At 40.0% G+C, this 16,040-nt stretch overlaps 1 non-coding gene across 1 annotated transcript; it reads left to right on the top strand.

Annotated features, from left to right (window-relative positions):
- Nucleotides 1-15,000: 15,000 nt before the first annotated feature.
- On the top strand, nt 15,001-15,107 carry LOC141634895 (small nucleolar RNA R71). The gene has a single exon (XR_012539611.1). It is a non-coding gene; the product is annotated as a small nucleolar RNA R71 (small nucleolar RNA).
- The last annotated feature ends 933 nt before the right edge of the window (nt 15,108-16,040 follow it).

Genomic DNA, 16,040 nt, shown 5'->3' with positions numbered 1-16,040 from the left:
GACAATCATAGCAATCGTATTCAATCCTTCATTCTTCTGTCGGTAAGTCTTTATCCTCATCTTTGTTGGTGATTATTCTAAGGTTTGTCTATAATCATGAATTGGGGGTAAAGGGATTTTGCAATTAGTAATTGTGTTATGTGATTATTGTTTAGGCGAAGATTTCGTAGAGGAGCCGTTCTAGTTGTTTGATTCTCTTCACTGCTGTTGTTGTTAAGGTAGGGTTTCCCTACTCAGTTACTGTTAATTGAATTAAGATGTGTTTGTATTATGTTTTACTGTTCTCTGCTGATCATCGGAGTATTGGTGTGATGGTGGTGGTTGTGATGGTGTTGTGAGGTTTGTGGTGGAGTCACTTGCGGGAGTGGCTTCACGCCCTAGTTCGCCCTCCGTGGAACCCGTCACGGGAGGGGATGTGCACATTAATTGACAGGTTTATCGCTCGTTGATGAGCGGGATTTTGGTGGGGATTGGTTGCGGTCCCCCACTGGCAGCATGGACTACCTGTTGCGATGGGTAGTCTAGCAGGGCTACACACTTTGGTGTGTAGTCGGTTACTGTGTGAGATCGGGAGACTGGGGATGGAGGATGATCAGCTGGTTACTTGTGCCTTGTCTTATTTTGATTGAGCAGTACTGACCCTGTTGTTGTTTTGTAAAATCTGCGGTGATCCATTCGGGGATCGTGAGCAAGCTGTGGCAGGTAATGGTTTTGGTGAGCTTGGGGCGGTCATGGGAGAGTCATCACGCCAGATTTAGTATCACGATCATGAGTCTTAGCATTTGTTTTGTAAATGATAGCATTTGGATTTACATTATTGGATTTTGGAACATAGTAACTTTTAATACTTTACCGTATCTTAATAAATGTGTTTGGGACTGTTGCTTTTGATATTTACTAACCTCGGGCAACCGAGATGGTAACGGCCTTTCAGGCTGGGGTAGTCCTGGTAAGGTACCTTGGTATGAGGGAGTGTTACACCATCTACCAAGTAGCCTTAAGAAGACCTTCCCTAGCAGATACGGGCATTACAATCTCGGTTGCCCGAGGATTAGTGTATCACAATGTCAATGAAAGAACTATTACATTTGATTACAAGTTTAAACTCAACAAAAGAAAGATACAACTGATAGACAACCAACTAAGGTGATGCTATCCATGTCACGACTTGGTGAAAGACTTGTCCCTCTAATGCACCCAGATAAGCTCCACATATCAACACCTTCTAAGACTGACTGCTCACCATAATTGATCACCGCAGACACATCACAAGAAAGGAAACACAGACAAAAATGACACAAGTTCAGTAACTGAAGAACAACATACAAAACATGGTACAACACAAGCATAAACCTCCAACTCCAATAATCCACCAATCATCCGACTAACACAAAGATGTAGTCCTACCATATTACCAATCGCAACAGGTAATCCACACCGCTAGTGGGGATCGCAGCCTTACCACCTTAGCCTCACTCAAAACCTTAGAGAGAATAACCCATGTCCATTAATGTGCACATCCCCCTTGTGACGGGAACCACAAGGGGCGAATCAAGGGCGTGAATCCATTATCGACAATGACTCCACTCAGCCACGGACGCACCCCGCACATAACACAATAATATGATTACACAATCCGAGATTCCATGCACCGCATATGACAACCAATCAACAGTACTGAGTAAGAAAACCTACCTTTAGCAATCAAAAGCCAACATCGTATACATCCATATGAAGGCAAAGCAACCTCCATCCACACCTATCACAACCAGTAGGAAAACTCTATTACTAACAACCATAACCCCTAGGAAACCTAGGTATGATGATGATGACTTACCTATACTCGGCATTCCGGCGACAAGACCGCGACTCGACTCAAGCATGTAGCCTACTCGACCGCGACCCCATGGTGTCTCCAAGTGTAAGGGATCTAAAAAGGTTGAAGGATGGTGAAAGAGAAGGTGTGTTGTCGATTAGGTTTACGGAGAAAAGAAATGAAAAACTGATTTGGGTTTACGACTTCACGATTTATAACTTAACGCTGAACTCGCTACACTCGATCAAGTATGTAGCCTACTCGATCGAGCGGCCTCTACTCGATCGAGTCACTAGACTACTCGATCGAGTAGCCTACACTAGACCGAGTTCCTACATCCCAAAGGTTACTATGACGCAAGGCCGAAAGAGTAAAGTTTCCAAGATATCTAACATATGTCTAAGGTCAGTCAACGGGTCCCTAACAGGAGGGTATTACAGTATCCCAACTTAAAATGAACTTCGTCCCAGAAGTTCGACTCATCGCCTTCCACAAACTCAAAGTGTATCCTAAGCCAAGATGATTAACAATAACTCAACCCGACAAAACCACTATAACCATACCCGAAACATACCATTCAACCTCCTATGACGACTAATCATCATCATCCACTCTCGCGAATATAACTATCAAAACACAACTCCATCGAGCCATCATCCAAATGTTAACAACCGAAAATATACATAGATACAAGCTACTATGATACATAGATACAAACTATTACTTCCATTTTACCAAGCAAATTCACCACCATACAACACCATACGAATTCAATACAATTAAATTACTCAACATAACTGATAACTTCATGGCAATGCAACAACTAATTTACTCCGCAAATGATTAAATCATTTACACAACATTTTGATTACTTAAAAGAACAACAAATAAATTACTAATAAATTACTTAAAACACGACATTTTGGGACATTTTCACACGCGACATTACTCTTCCCCTCTTAAAAGGAACTTCGTCCCCGAAGTTCACCTTTAAGATGAACTGCAACAGAATACAACGAAAACCACAACCTATCCACTGTCATTACAAATCTAACTTGTACTTATGTTAACCTAGAAGATGTAGACTAACAACACAAAATGAATCTGTCATGCCCAACAAGTATTATTCGTTTTACATATAATATTGAAAAGTAGCTCGCTTATGTGACACCATGATATCATTGCGGCTAACTTAGTGCCAATATAACCCATAGAACGTCAATTAACAAAATTAGTAACCACATAGAATTACAATCATTGCATACCTCCTGAATACCACCCATACACAATTATAAAACATAAGGTAATCATTAACGATCATAATAATGACATATGGTTCAACAAAAATACGCCTTGGTCCCAAGGTTAAATGAGGAAAACGGTTTCTAAGTACATGCATGGGCACTCGATCGAGTTAGGAGTACTCGATCAAGTACAGAGTAAGGTACTCGATCGAGTTAGACATACTCGATCGAGTATGTGAAGGTCAGAATGCTCGTTAAAATGCAATATGCATGGTACTCGATCGAGTGGAAGGTACTCGATCGAGTATCTCCTTTTCAAAGTGCTCCTAAATGCCATATCCAACAAAGAACAATGCAAATTGTCGGGGTTTTATTCCCAACATCGTTGTACCTGTACAACAAGTCTAGAAAATCCAATCAGAAATATGGCCTTATGGCCAATTACATGCCGAAATAAAATCCAATACCGCAAAAATAAAGATAACAATCCAATATGAATTCACTAAAACAAGCATTTAAACAAAGAACGGTCACTCAAGGTCACCGCCACGATCCTCCTCCATCTCCTCATCACCTCCAGCTCCTGAAGTGCCCGCTCCTGATGTGCCTCCTCTAAACCCTCCTCCAGTAGCAACTTCTGTCTTCGGGTCTCCTCTACTCCTCCATGGCACAAGGCATCCATAAGGGTATCTCGTAGGGGCTCCCCATGTAGCTGGATCCATCGCGTAGGAGTGAAACACACCACTATCATTCCCTACTCAGCGCCACCATACCGATTGAGCCAAGTTGGTCCCCACACCCTAAAGATAAGCCATCTCGTGGAGGTTCCGGAGCACCAACGCATTCGACACCCTTTCCGTGAGCTCACTCACCTGCTTCTGGGGGTTAAAGGAAGAAGGGTAAACAGGGTACCGGTAATGAGGTGGTCCCTGCTGCACAAACTGAGAGTCCCCAAAAACCTCTCTAGCTCTCCGGGGTCCTCTACCCGCCCTAGGCACCTGGTCCTCCCTCCTAGCATGGCCTCCCCTAAACGGCTCAGGCATCTCCTCAAGAAAGTCAAATATGATCAAGTATGTCTGATCGAGAAGGTTAGCCTCCGCACTATCAGGGGCAGCCTCAACCAATGGCTCAGTCACAGGAAGATGCTCCGAGTAAGACACTCTCATCCACCTCCTACCTCGCACCCTCCAAGCTAAACCTCCATCATCCAATACCTGCAACCACTTCCGATGAATGAAGTAGTCCTTATCCAAGGTCGGGACAACGGGACACATAGGTTTGAGAGTCGGTGAAGCCTCAATGTTGGTCAACCTCTCAGCTAGACAGGTGGCGATAGCGTCGCAACTGATATGGCGGGTTGAAGACCTAGCCATCAAAGCTAAACTAGCACATACTATTGTCGGGGCACTATAAGCAAAGCGCTTCTCCCGAGTGGGATTTAGGTCAGAGATAAACAACATCACCTCGTGCGTGCTAAGCTTACTTATATCCTTCCTCCCGTACAACAAAAAAGTCAAAGACCGGAGAAAGATCTTCAAGGTCATGTGCTGAACATCATTGATCAGCATAGCACTTGAGGTAGTTGCAGGTCTAATAGTGAACAAAAGTAGGTAACAGCTAGCACCACACTCAGTCGGGACATCACTAAGATATCCCTTATTGGGCCGGGTAAGCCTCAGGTGGTCGGCAAACTGGTCAAGGGTCAAGTAAAAGCTCATGTTCATCAACCTAAAACCCACCATCTTTCTAGCTACGTCATAGGTAAAGGAACTCATGAACTCAAGGGTCATAAAAGCATAAGAATGTTTCCTCAACCGATACAACCCCTCCGAACCCAAAACCTCAAAGATGTGACGGACATCTACTTCTATCTTCAAATCCTCCAACACCTCCGCATCTATACACCTTGTTGGCTTCAAGGTGTGGCCTAACAAGCTCACAAAGGCATCCCTTTGTTTGAAATCACCAAAGATTACCGTCGGATAATCGGGTACCGACGGAACAACGGGCCCTTGTCTTCCTTCTCCTACCACCTCCGCGGTAGCAGTGTTAACCCGAGATCTCTTGTTCTATCGTGTGACAGCTGTTCTTGGAATCTGTTTCAACATAGTTTAGCCAAACATCGGGTTTTATAAACTTAAAGTAGAAACTTTCATGTGCTTATACGGAAAAAAGACAATGCTTAAGGCGGATTTCTTTTGTCAAAACATGTGAAATTGAAAGCAACACAGGGTTTTACCAATTTCCTTTACTCTTTGTAATTCTGAAAAGATGGTTTAAAATCTCAAAATATGAATTTAAGCAAGTTATAGATGGATTCCGGGTAGATTTCTACTGAAATTTAAGCCTAACAATTCGACTCTTGTAGCAATTTGGGACAAAATTTCAAACTTGTATACCTAAAGATGGAGTTTTAAAATGGAATTTTCGATGAAATGAGCTAGAATCAACCATCATACATGATAATACTAGCATCCCTTAACCTTTTCCAACCTTTAAAGATGAACTAGATGAACAAAATTGAAAAATTTGGGGCAAACCCTAGAAAATCCGGGTTGAATTTCATCACAATTTGGGCTCAAAATTATTGTTTCTAGCATTAATTAACAGGGATTCAAGGAAGTTTAATCAAAATCTAGCAATTATAACACAATCCTAAGGCATAAAAATCGAATTTTCAGAAATCACAACACTACTATATGGTTTAATTTGTTCAAAATCAAAGAAAGAAGTAAAAAGTTACTTTGAATTAGTTTGCAATTGAATTAGATGGATGAACTTAGGATGATTTGGAAGAAATCAAGCACAATTACACCAAGTTTTTCTAGAGAAAGAAATTTTATGAGAGAATTAGGTTAAGATAGAGGAAATAAGAAGTAAAGATTAAGAAGAGTGAAAGATATAAGTCCCGAAAAATATAAAGGATCCCGTTTTCTGTAGCAGCAGCACTCGAACGAGTGTCTGAGTGTAACACCCCCATTTATTCAGGAGTCTTTAGCTAGACATCCCAAGTAAATGAGAGCGTTACCATCTCGATTTCCCGAGGTAGTGAATAACAAATTCCAACTCACCAAAGTACTTTAAATTAAAACTTAGTGATTATATGTTTATTACAAATTAACCAAACTAAACTTAATATAAAATAAGATACAACTCGCAGCGGAAATAAATGAGTGATTAAATAATCTATGTGGTCTATACTTTTAGGTAGACTAGCCAAGTCCTCACGCATTCCCACAACCTCCCTAGTCAGCTAATCTTTAGTACCTGTCAAATCTGCTCCCCATTATGGTTCATCACAGGTGTTCACGAATACACGGTGAACCACGAGGTTGAGTATGAATAAACACTAACAACAAGAACATACGATAGGCAATCCAATTCAATTCACATTGCACTACTCCCATAACAATGTGCTCCTTCTCATGACTTAGCACACCTCCCATAATTACGTACTCACATTACTTTGGTAACCCTCCCTTAACAACGTACCGCCTGGTCGGACTCACTTGGAAATTAATTTTCGGTTACTTGTCGTTAGGCGCACCTAGACCAAAAAAATATTTATAACTTCACAAACAACTCTACTATTAGTAAAGGGGCAAGTAAAGGTCGGATCCCAAGGGACGGGTATTGATGTAGGATTTTCGATTGTAAGTAGCGGTGTCTAAGAGTGTCACAATTTGGGTTGAGATGAGAAGATCACTAAACTAAATAGCAATAAAAGTAAACAAGCAAGATGATTAAAATGAGATGTAAACAATTGATAAAAAGCACTTGGGTGTAATGGGGTCATAGGGATTCATGGGAATTGATCATACAAACATATTCTCAAATTATAAGCAAGCAATTATTGTTGTGATGGTTCAAGTTGGTTTATATCTTACAATCCTAGGAAGGTTTGGGTCCCGGAGCCGAATCGATTAGATTGTACAACACCTACAAGTCGACTTAATCCTCCCTACTCAAATGTATACATGGTCTAATGAGACTCGAGTTGGTTTATGTCTTACAAGTTTCATTGAAAAGATAAGTGATGGGTAAAAAAAAATGCAAGGATTCATAGGCTCGCATTTCATCAAACATAACATGTCCATAAGTTGAGATCACAACAAGCAGACAAATAAATTATGAAAACATATTAAATAAAGCATGAATCATCCCCCATGTTGGTTTCCCCTAATTACCCATTAACCCTATTTAAGGAAACTACTCACTCATTATCAAGTTGAACATGTTAACAAGGTTGTCAATCATATTAACAAAATAAAACATGATGAATAAATAAACATGATTAACAATAATTAAAAACGGATTAAGAGAATTATACCTACTAATGATTCCAAAATAAAACAAAGAATAATAGAAGTACTTGATGAATGATTGGAAGGTTGTCAATCTCCCAATAATAACCCAAATAATCTTCAATTACCCAAAATAAAAGATGAACAAAAGAGAAATTTAAGAAATGAGATTTGTATTAATATTTGATTAGAAGTTGATTACAAGATTAAGAAGAGATTAGAATGATATAAACTACACTAAATATTGATATGAAGAACATGCTTAATCTAATTAGACTAATGGGGTATTTATAGTGGGGATTAGGTACACAAATTAGGGTTTACTCAGGGCTTAAATGACAATTAAGTCCTTGAGGAATCGCTGCTCTCAGAAAAGATGAGAGTCTCCTTTTTGCCGGTCTTTCATAAATATGCGCATCTTTCATGGAGGGAAGAAAAGGACGTGTGGGCCTGTACAAGAATCCGGGCGTCCAAGGGGTCAGGACGGGCGGATTCTGCGGTGTCTGGACGGGCGGATTGATGGCAAAGACGAGCGGATTGTGGCGTGGTTGGACGGGCGTCTTGATGGCAAAGACGCTCGGATTCCTGAAGTTTTGGACGGGCGTCTTGCCTGGTTGGACGGGCGGATTGTGTTCCAGCCTTCTTTTCTTCCTCTCTTCTTCCAATAATCCTCCGGGATTTAGTCGGGGATGCAAGGATTTCTTCATCATTGCCCATCTACTATAATATGTACAAAGGCCTTCTAGTCTTGTCTTCTCTTTGATGCTTGGTCATTAGATTCGATCAATTTAGCTCTATTTTGCCATGAAAATGCAAGGTTTGCACTCCTCTCCTACCAAGGAAAACAAAGGACTAAAGATAGTAAATGACCCAAATATGTACTAAAAACCATAGGAACGAGGCTAATTCGGGGACTAAATATGCTCAAATAATGGTCACATCAAATATCCCCAAACCGAACCTTTGCTCGTCCCGAGTAAAGAGGTGACAAAACTAGGACCGTTATTTAAACTATCCTACTAACATAGCCGACATGAGACAATTAGCGGGTCTCACTCCGCCCCTTCAACTCACAACAAGACAACCATGAGGTAGGATGCCTTCTTGTAAGGCAAGGTGGGTCTTGCCAAAATGGTGACACATCCAAACATTAAAGCACACAAAATCATGTAATGGATGCATATACAAAAGAATAGCCACTTTCCTCATCTAAGTGGCGGAAATTATCTAAAGGGAAAGCAATTCAAGGGTACACACTCCTTCATAGATGCAATTTCTTCAAACTACTAAGCCTAGAAGGATAACAATAAATCACCTCCAAGTTGTGTCAAGCTAGGGTACCTTTGTCCCCCTCTTGCCTAGACAAGAAGAAGGGTCATCCCCTCTCTACCATGCACAAAAATGGATATGATGGATAAAGGGATCGATAGTATTTAAGTTTCATTTGGGAGTTTGCTTTTGTTGTTTTTTTTCCCCCCAATTTCTTGTGGCATATAACATTTGAGAACACTTTCTTTTTGCCATTTCATTTGATGTTTGGCATTTCAATACTTGACAACTTTCAACTCTTCTTTGCATTTTCTTTTGAACATTTTCAAAGTCACCCCAATTAGTACCGAGGGTGCCTTATATTGGAAGCATAGGAGTTTTCATTTTTGTTACTTCTATTTTCTTTTGATGCAATTGCAAAGTTTTTCTTTTCTTTTCTTTTCTTTTCTTGAACTCAAATTTGAACAATTTATTTTTGTGCCCATTCCCTTTGATGACAAAATGTGGTAGAACATGGATGAATGATGGTTGCATGGTTTCAAGGGTCACCTTGGAATAAACGGTAGCCAAGGAGTTATCACACCACAAGGTATTCTTGACTAGGCCTTAATCCATGGGTCAAAGGATACTAGCATGACACATCCTAGGGTGTTTTACAAGTATTCTAACAAGCAAAGCCTTAAGAAGAAAAAGCATCTACTAAGGCCTATATACACTTGTCAAGCTTCCCAAGTAGATGGTTTCACAAAATTTTTCTAACATGCAACTATATGACATGATGCAACTTACATATATACATCATAATGCATATGATTCTACCAACTAGTATGCCAAATAATCTAAATGCAATCCTAAATTCACATTGTTTATACCACATCAATCAAAATAAAGCCACATAGTCATTAACATAAAGAGGAAAAAGGAGATTGGAAAGATCATACCATGCGGTCTTCAATATCCTCATGTCTCGGATGTGGCGTAGTCAATCAATGTGAATAAGGATAAACAAACAAAATATATACAATACAATATATACAAGACTACACTACAAAGGAAATGAACATGTTTTTGAATTTTTTTCAGTTTTTCAAAAAAAAATTTTGTTTTTTTTTTCAAAATTTTTGATTTTTTTGGATTTTTGAATAAAATTCAAGTTAGTATTTCCCATCCCCACACTAGTATGGACATTGTCCTCAATGGCCAATACGATAGGAAATTATGCAAGCATGATGCATGATTTCTAAACTAAATGCGAACTATAGTAAGCTACACTAGATGATGCATGGGTTTTTGTTATGGAGGAGAGCGTAATTTAAATTACCTCCCGATGCATATGCATGGACTTCCCCAAACCAAAATAGACATTATTTCTAACGTCTTGAATTTCGGGGTAGTTCATGCACATGAAATGCAATGCATGAAACTACAAATTGTCATTTTGGATTTTACAAATTAGGAACAATAAAAAGAACACCTTAATGGAGCCAAGGTGTTAGTCCTCCATTTTGCTAGGACTCCTCAAACAAATGATCAAAATAAAATAAAGAAAACAAAAGAAGTATACAAACCATAAGAGGGGTGAAAGAATGTAGGAGCCTCCAAGGTTTGCTAATCCTCCATCATATCATCATTATCATCATCTTCCTCCATAGATGTGGAATCATCTCCACTCCCACTTTCACTTCCTTGCTCTTCCTCACTTTCTTCTTCTTCCTCTTCTTGAGCTTCTTCTTCTTGAACATTCTCTTGAACCTCTTGTTCTTCACCTTCTTCATCAACACCCTCATCATCAACATTATCCTCTCCACCCGGTCTTCCACCACTAGAGGTGCTAGGAAAGAAAACTTCCCTATCCGCCCAACTAGATAAATGACATGATGGATCAAGAAGTCCTTGCCTAGCTAGATGTAGGAGGGGCGGATATTGGGCCTTGTAAGCATCCACTCTATCATTGTAAGCTTGCTTGTGCATTTCCCTCATGTGTAGAGTCATGTAATCATTTCCTACCTCGACGTCCTTGGGTTTGAACTTTTGATACTCAAATGGGTAGGCTGGTGTGACAATGGAGGAGGAGGGCTCATCAATCTCGCCTCTTTGTTGTCGAATAATATACTCGGTCTCCTCGAAGAGTGGAAGAAAGTAGTTCAGTCGGTGAACACTCAATCGACAAATCTTTGAAGGCAAAGTGAAGGATCTAGCTTCATTGGTTAACCATCCATATTTGGTGTCAAGAGAATCATGCTTGACCCACTTAAACTTGTGAATCATGGTGTCTATATCAATGAGATGACCTCCTTTAACCGCCATATAAGTGTTGTCTTTGTTGAAATTTGGGTTAAAGTGTTTGGCCAAAAAGGTAACTAGTCCTCCATTCACAATGAAAGCGGTGCCCTCTTTACCACAATCGACATTAAGCCATCGTTCAACCAAAAGCCTTAGAGCATTATATGGCTTAGTATATTCCCTTCCTATGTTCAAGGCCGACTCAAGAAGAATAAAATCGAGCTTGGTAAGATGATTAGTGCCATTTCTTGCTATCAAAGTATTCCCAATGACCTTATGCCACACTCTAATACCCGGATGGTGGACTAATAGAGCACGACAATCATGAAAGCGCACAATTTTCTTTCCGAAAATTGCCTCCCAAAGAGGAGCGGGGTAATACTTGTCGGGGATCTTTTCATAGTATGGGGTATCACTAAGGCCTAAAATCTTACTCAATTCACCAAAAGTGATGCGTCTATTAACATTTGCAAGACGAAACTCGATGTGGGTTCTAGTCTCCACCCTTGTGACTTTCAAGGAACTCAAAAATTCCAAGGTGAGGGAAGGGTAGGTCAATTCTTTCATGGAAAACAATTTACCCAATCTCATAGCCTTAAAGAAGGTTTTGGTTTGTTCAAGAACACCCAACTTTGTCAAGGCATCTTCACAAATAAATTTTGTAGGCATAATGGTCTTCTTAGCAAAGAGAACGAACTTATCCCTATGAGAGTCGGAAGTGAAAATTACTTCCGGATAATTGGATAATTGCTCAATGACCGGAGTTGTTGATGTTGTAGCTTCCATAAGGGGACCTTGTTGAACCTCCAACCTTGCTTCATGGACTACCAATGCCTTTGACAATTGTTTTGCTTGAAGAGTTTGTTGCCTTTTTGAAAGTGTCTTCTTTGGGGGTGCCTTGCTACCTCATTTAGTTCTTGCCATTGTTGTTTACACCAAAGAAAGATTGAAATCTTCAATTTTTAGTTATGCCCAAATCGATTTAAGATGAAGGAATGTTGCTTTGTATCTTAAAAATCGACTCAAAGGTTGAAGATTTTGGTGTTTGAATCAATTGTTGTTGCAAAAGGAGTGATTAATTTTTGTTGTGAGGAAGTTTGGATTTGATTTTGTTGATTTTGGTTGAGGAAATTTGGTTTTATTGATGTAGAGGATGAGGGTTTTTGGGGTTTTTGGGTAGTTTTTAAATGTAGAGGAAATGAAAATGAATGAGGGATAAAGGTTTAAAAGACCCGTTAATTTTGAAATAGCAGCAGGGGACGAGCGGATTGCATTCTGGGACGCTCGGATTCTTCGTTTTTACCTCAGGAAATGACGCCATAGGACGAGCGTCTTTGAATAAAGACGAGCGGATTCCTCAATGTGAGACGAGCGGATTCTTTGGAAGACGCTCAGATTCTATTATAGGCTGATTCTTTAAAATTCAACAGCAGAAAGACGAGCGTCTTTACTGTAAGACGAGCGTCTTGTGTCAGACGAGCGGATTCTCAATTGAGACGCTCGGATTCTGTGACAGACCATTTTTTTTTTAATTCCCCAGCTAAGCCAGACGAGCGTCTGGTGACATTGGACGCTCGGATTCCTCAGGACGAGCGGATTCTCTTCTTTGTCGCTCGGATTCCTCCTTATCCACACGGATTCAGGTCCATCCGTGGGTATTGCACAACCGGTAACATTTTCATTCTTCAATTTTCGTGTTCTTCATTGTGGGGGCATTAAAAAGGCATGAATAGCCTAGGCGATTGCTATCCCCACACTAAGTCAAAGCACTACACATCAATAACATCATAAGTTCCTCCCTCACTTCTCTCAAAAATGATGAATATCTTGATCAAGGCACAAAAATATAAATCCAAAAATGACAAAAGTGCATTGTAAAAATTGAAATGCAAGTTAGGGAGTTAGAATATTTACAAATGGTGGTTTAGGGAGGACTCCACCAAACTCTCATCCAATGTGAGATGTCAACGGGGCATGTTCAAGGTGTTGTTGATGTTACTCAACACCTTGAAGAAGTAGTCGAAAGCTTGTTCATTGTCATGATAAAGATCCTCAATAGATCTTTACACTTGTTATTCTCCGTGATGGTCTTGGTTCATAGCATTACCAATGTAGGGATTGAATATCCCTTCGAACTCATCATCCCAAAGACCGAAAACTTCGTCTACTTGATCATTAAAAATTTCTTGAGTTGATGGAGACAACTCTCCTTCTTTCTTTTCTTGGCCAATGAGGCCATCTTCTTCACTTGTCATGTGTGAGCTTTTCAAGCTCTCTTTATTGCTATTCTCTTGCTCTTTGAATGGAGCATCATCAACTTTCTTTTTCCATTGGAATTATGACTTCTTCCTATCATCCTTTCGGCTATAGTGATCAACCATGAAGCATGGTTCATGCAAACAGGGAGCTCTCATTGTCTTGTCAAGATTGAAAGTTATGGTCTCATCTCCCACTTCTAGAGTAAGCTCTCCGTGCTTCCCATCTATCACCGCACCCGCGGTGTGCAAGAAAGGTCTACCGAGGATGATCGGAATATTTGAGTCTTCTTCCATGTCATCAATGACAAAGTCCACCGGGATGAAGAATTTTCCGATTCTCACGGGAACATCTTCCCATATCCCTAGCGGTGTCTTCGTCGATCTATTGGCCATTTGGAGTGTGATGTTGGTACATTTAAGTTCTCCCATCCCTAGCCTTTTACTAACCGAATACGGCATAACACTCACGCTTGCTCCTAGATCACACAAAGCCTTGTTGATCGTGGTGTCGCCAATGGTACACGGTATTGAGAAGCTTCTCGAGTCTTTAAGTTTCGGAGGTGAACTCCCTTGAAGGATTGCACTACTCACTTTAGTGAAGGTGATAGTTTCAAGCTTCCGGATCGACTTCTTTTTCGTAAGGATGTCCTTCATGACTTTGCATAGGCCGGCACGTGATTGATTAATTCCGTAAAAGGAATCGAGACTTCCAAATTCTTCACAATTTCCATGAATTTCCCAAGTTGGTCATCAAACTTAGTCTTAGCTTGACGACTTGGGAATGGAAGTCTAATCATAATAGGCTCTTTCTACTTGGCATTTTCTTCACTTTTCTTTGAAACTTAATCTTTTGTTGGTTCTCCTTCCTTGGAGTTTTACACAACTTCTTCCTTGTCACTAGCTTCCACAACTTCATCCTCAACTTGCTTCTTTGGTCCTTCATACCCCGTAACACTCCTCAAGTGAATGGCATTAACAGTTTCATGTCTTGGGGGATTACCTTGAGGTGGTAATTGCCCCTTTTGTCTTTGAGAGTTTGAAGATGCTAGTTGGGTCAATTGAGTTTCCAACATTTTTGTGTGGGCTAGGATGTTGTTGATGGTGATGTCCTTTTCTTGACTATCTTTTTGTATTTGAGTGAAAAATTCTTGTTGATTCTTTTGCATTTGGAGGACCTCTTTTTGAACGTCAAAACCTTGGTCATTTTGTTGATTATATGGAGTTTGATTTTGGTAACCTTGGTTTTGGTTGAAAAAGGGTCTTTGATTTTGGTTTCTCATGAGAGGTGGGGTGTATGTTTGTTGAGGGTTTTGAACTTTTTGGCTTTTGTATGAGAGATTTGGGTGAAATTTGATGTTTTCATTGTTATAATTGGAATAAGGGGTACCACTCTTGCATGCTTGAAAAGCATTCACTTGTTCATTTGTTCCCCTACATTCACTTTGGTCATGTCCCAAAGTTCCACAATTCTCACATATCCCACTTGGGATTGATGAAGATGCTACCATGGCATTAACATGATGCTTTGGTGATTTTGAGGCTTCTTCAAGTTTAGCCATAGCCTTTTCAAACTTCAAGTTAATGGTATCAATATGAGCACTAAATTGAGCACCCAATTAAGTAATAGAGTCCACTTCATGCTTTCCTCCTCTAGTAGTCTTGCGAGGTCTACTATATTATGAATTATGGACCACCATTTCCTCAATCTTGTTCCAATTTTGATTATCGTCAACTTCGGTGAACATACCATTTGATCCCATGTTGAGAATGTTTCTTGGGTCTTCATAAGACCCTTCCAAAATTGTTGTACCAAGAACCACTCGCTAAGTCCATGATGAGGACATGAGCGACATATTCCTTTGAATCGCTCCCAAGCTTCATACAAAGATTCTTCATCCCTTTGCTTAAAACCCGTAATTTGACCTCTTAGCAAGTTACTCTTTTCTGCAGGGTAGAATTTTTTGTAGAAAACTAGAGCCAACTTCTTCCAAGAGTCAATTCCAAGAGTAGCCTTATCAAGGCCTTTCAACCATTATTTTTTGGTGCCGATTAGAGAAAAAGGAAATAAGACCCATCGAATTTGGTCTTGAGTTACACCAGTTTGTGAAATCGCATCACAATAGTCACAAAAAGTCTCCATGTGAGAGTTAGGGTCTTCACTAGGCATTCCCCCAAATTGGCTTCTTTCGACTAATTGGATAAATGCAGATTTAGTATTGAAATTTCCGGTTAAGTGTTGTGGTGTGGGAGTACCATTGGGTAGGTTCTCCTCGGTTGGTACGAAATGTGATGAAAATTTAGGCATTGTGGGTTGATTTTGTGTTGGGTTCTCCTCACCTTCTCTTGCAAAAGGGTTGATGAACTCAATAGTATTTGGTTGAATATCTACAACCTCACCAATACCTCTCAAAGTGCCTCTAGCAAGTCTTCTATTATTTGTCAAAGTCCTTTCAATTTCGTGATCAATGGGTAACAAGTTACCTTGTGATCTTCTAGACATGCAAAATATCAAACAACTTGAAAATAATTTGAACAAACCTTGAGGAGTTTTACTTACCCAAGGCAAATAAAAACACAACTAATAACAATCTAAGAAAATCAAATCAAGTTAACACCGTCCCCGGCAACGACACCATTTTTGGTCGCTCGGATTCACTTGGAGCTTAATTTTCGGTTACTTGTCGTTAGGAGCATCTAGACCAAAACAATATTTATAACTTCACAAACAACTCTATTGTTAGTAAAGGGGCAAGTAAAGGTCGGATCCCAAGGGACGGGTATTGATGTAGGATTTTCGATTGTAAGTAGCGGTGTCTAGGGGTGTCAAGATTTGGGTTGAGATGAGAAGATCACTAAACTAAATAGT

The sequence above is a fragment of the Silene latifolia genome, chromosome Y, assembly GCF_048544455.1.
Source record: "Silene latifolia isolate original U9 population chromosome Y, ASM4854445v1, whole genome shotgun sequence".
Classification (NCBI taxonomy): Eukaryota; Viridiplantae; Streptophyta; class Magnoliopsida; order Caryophyllales; family Caryophyllaceae; genus Silene; species Silene latifolia.
The sequence above is the reverse complement of the archived record's forward strand: the minus strand, read 5'-3'. Positions and strand labels throughout refer to the sequence as shown.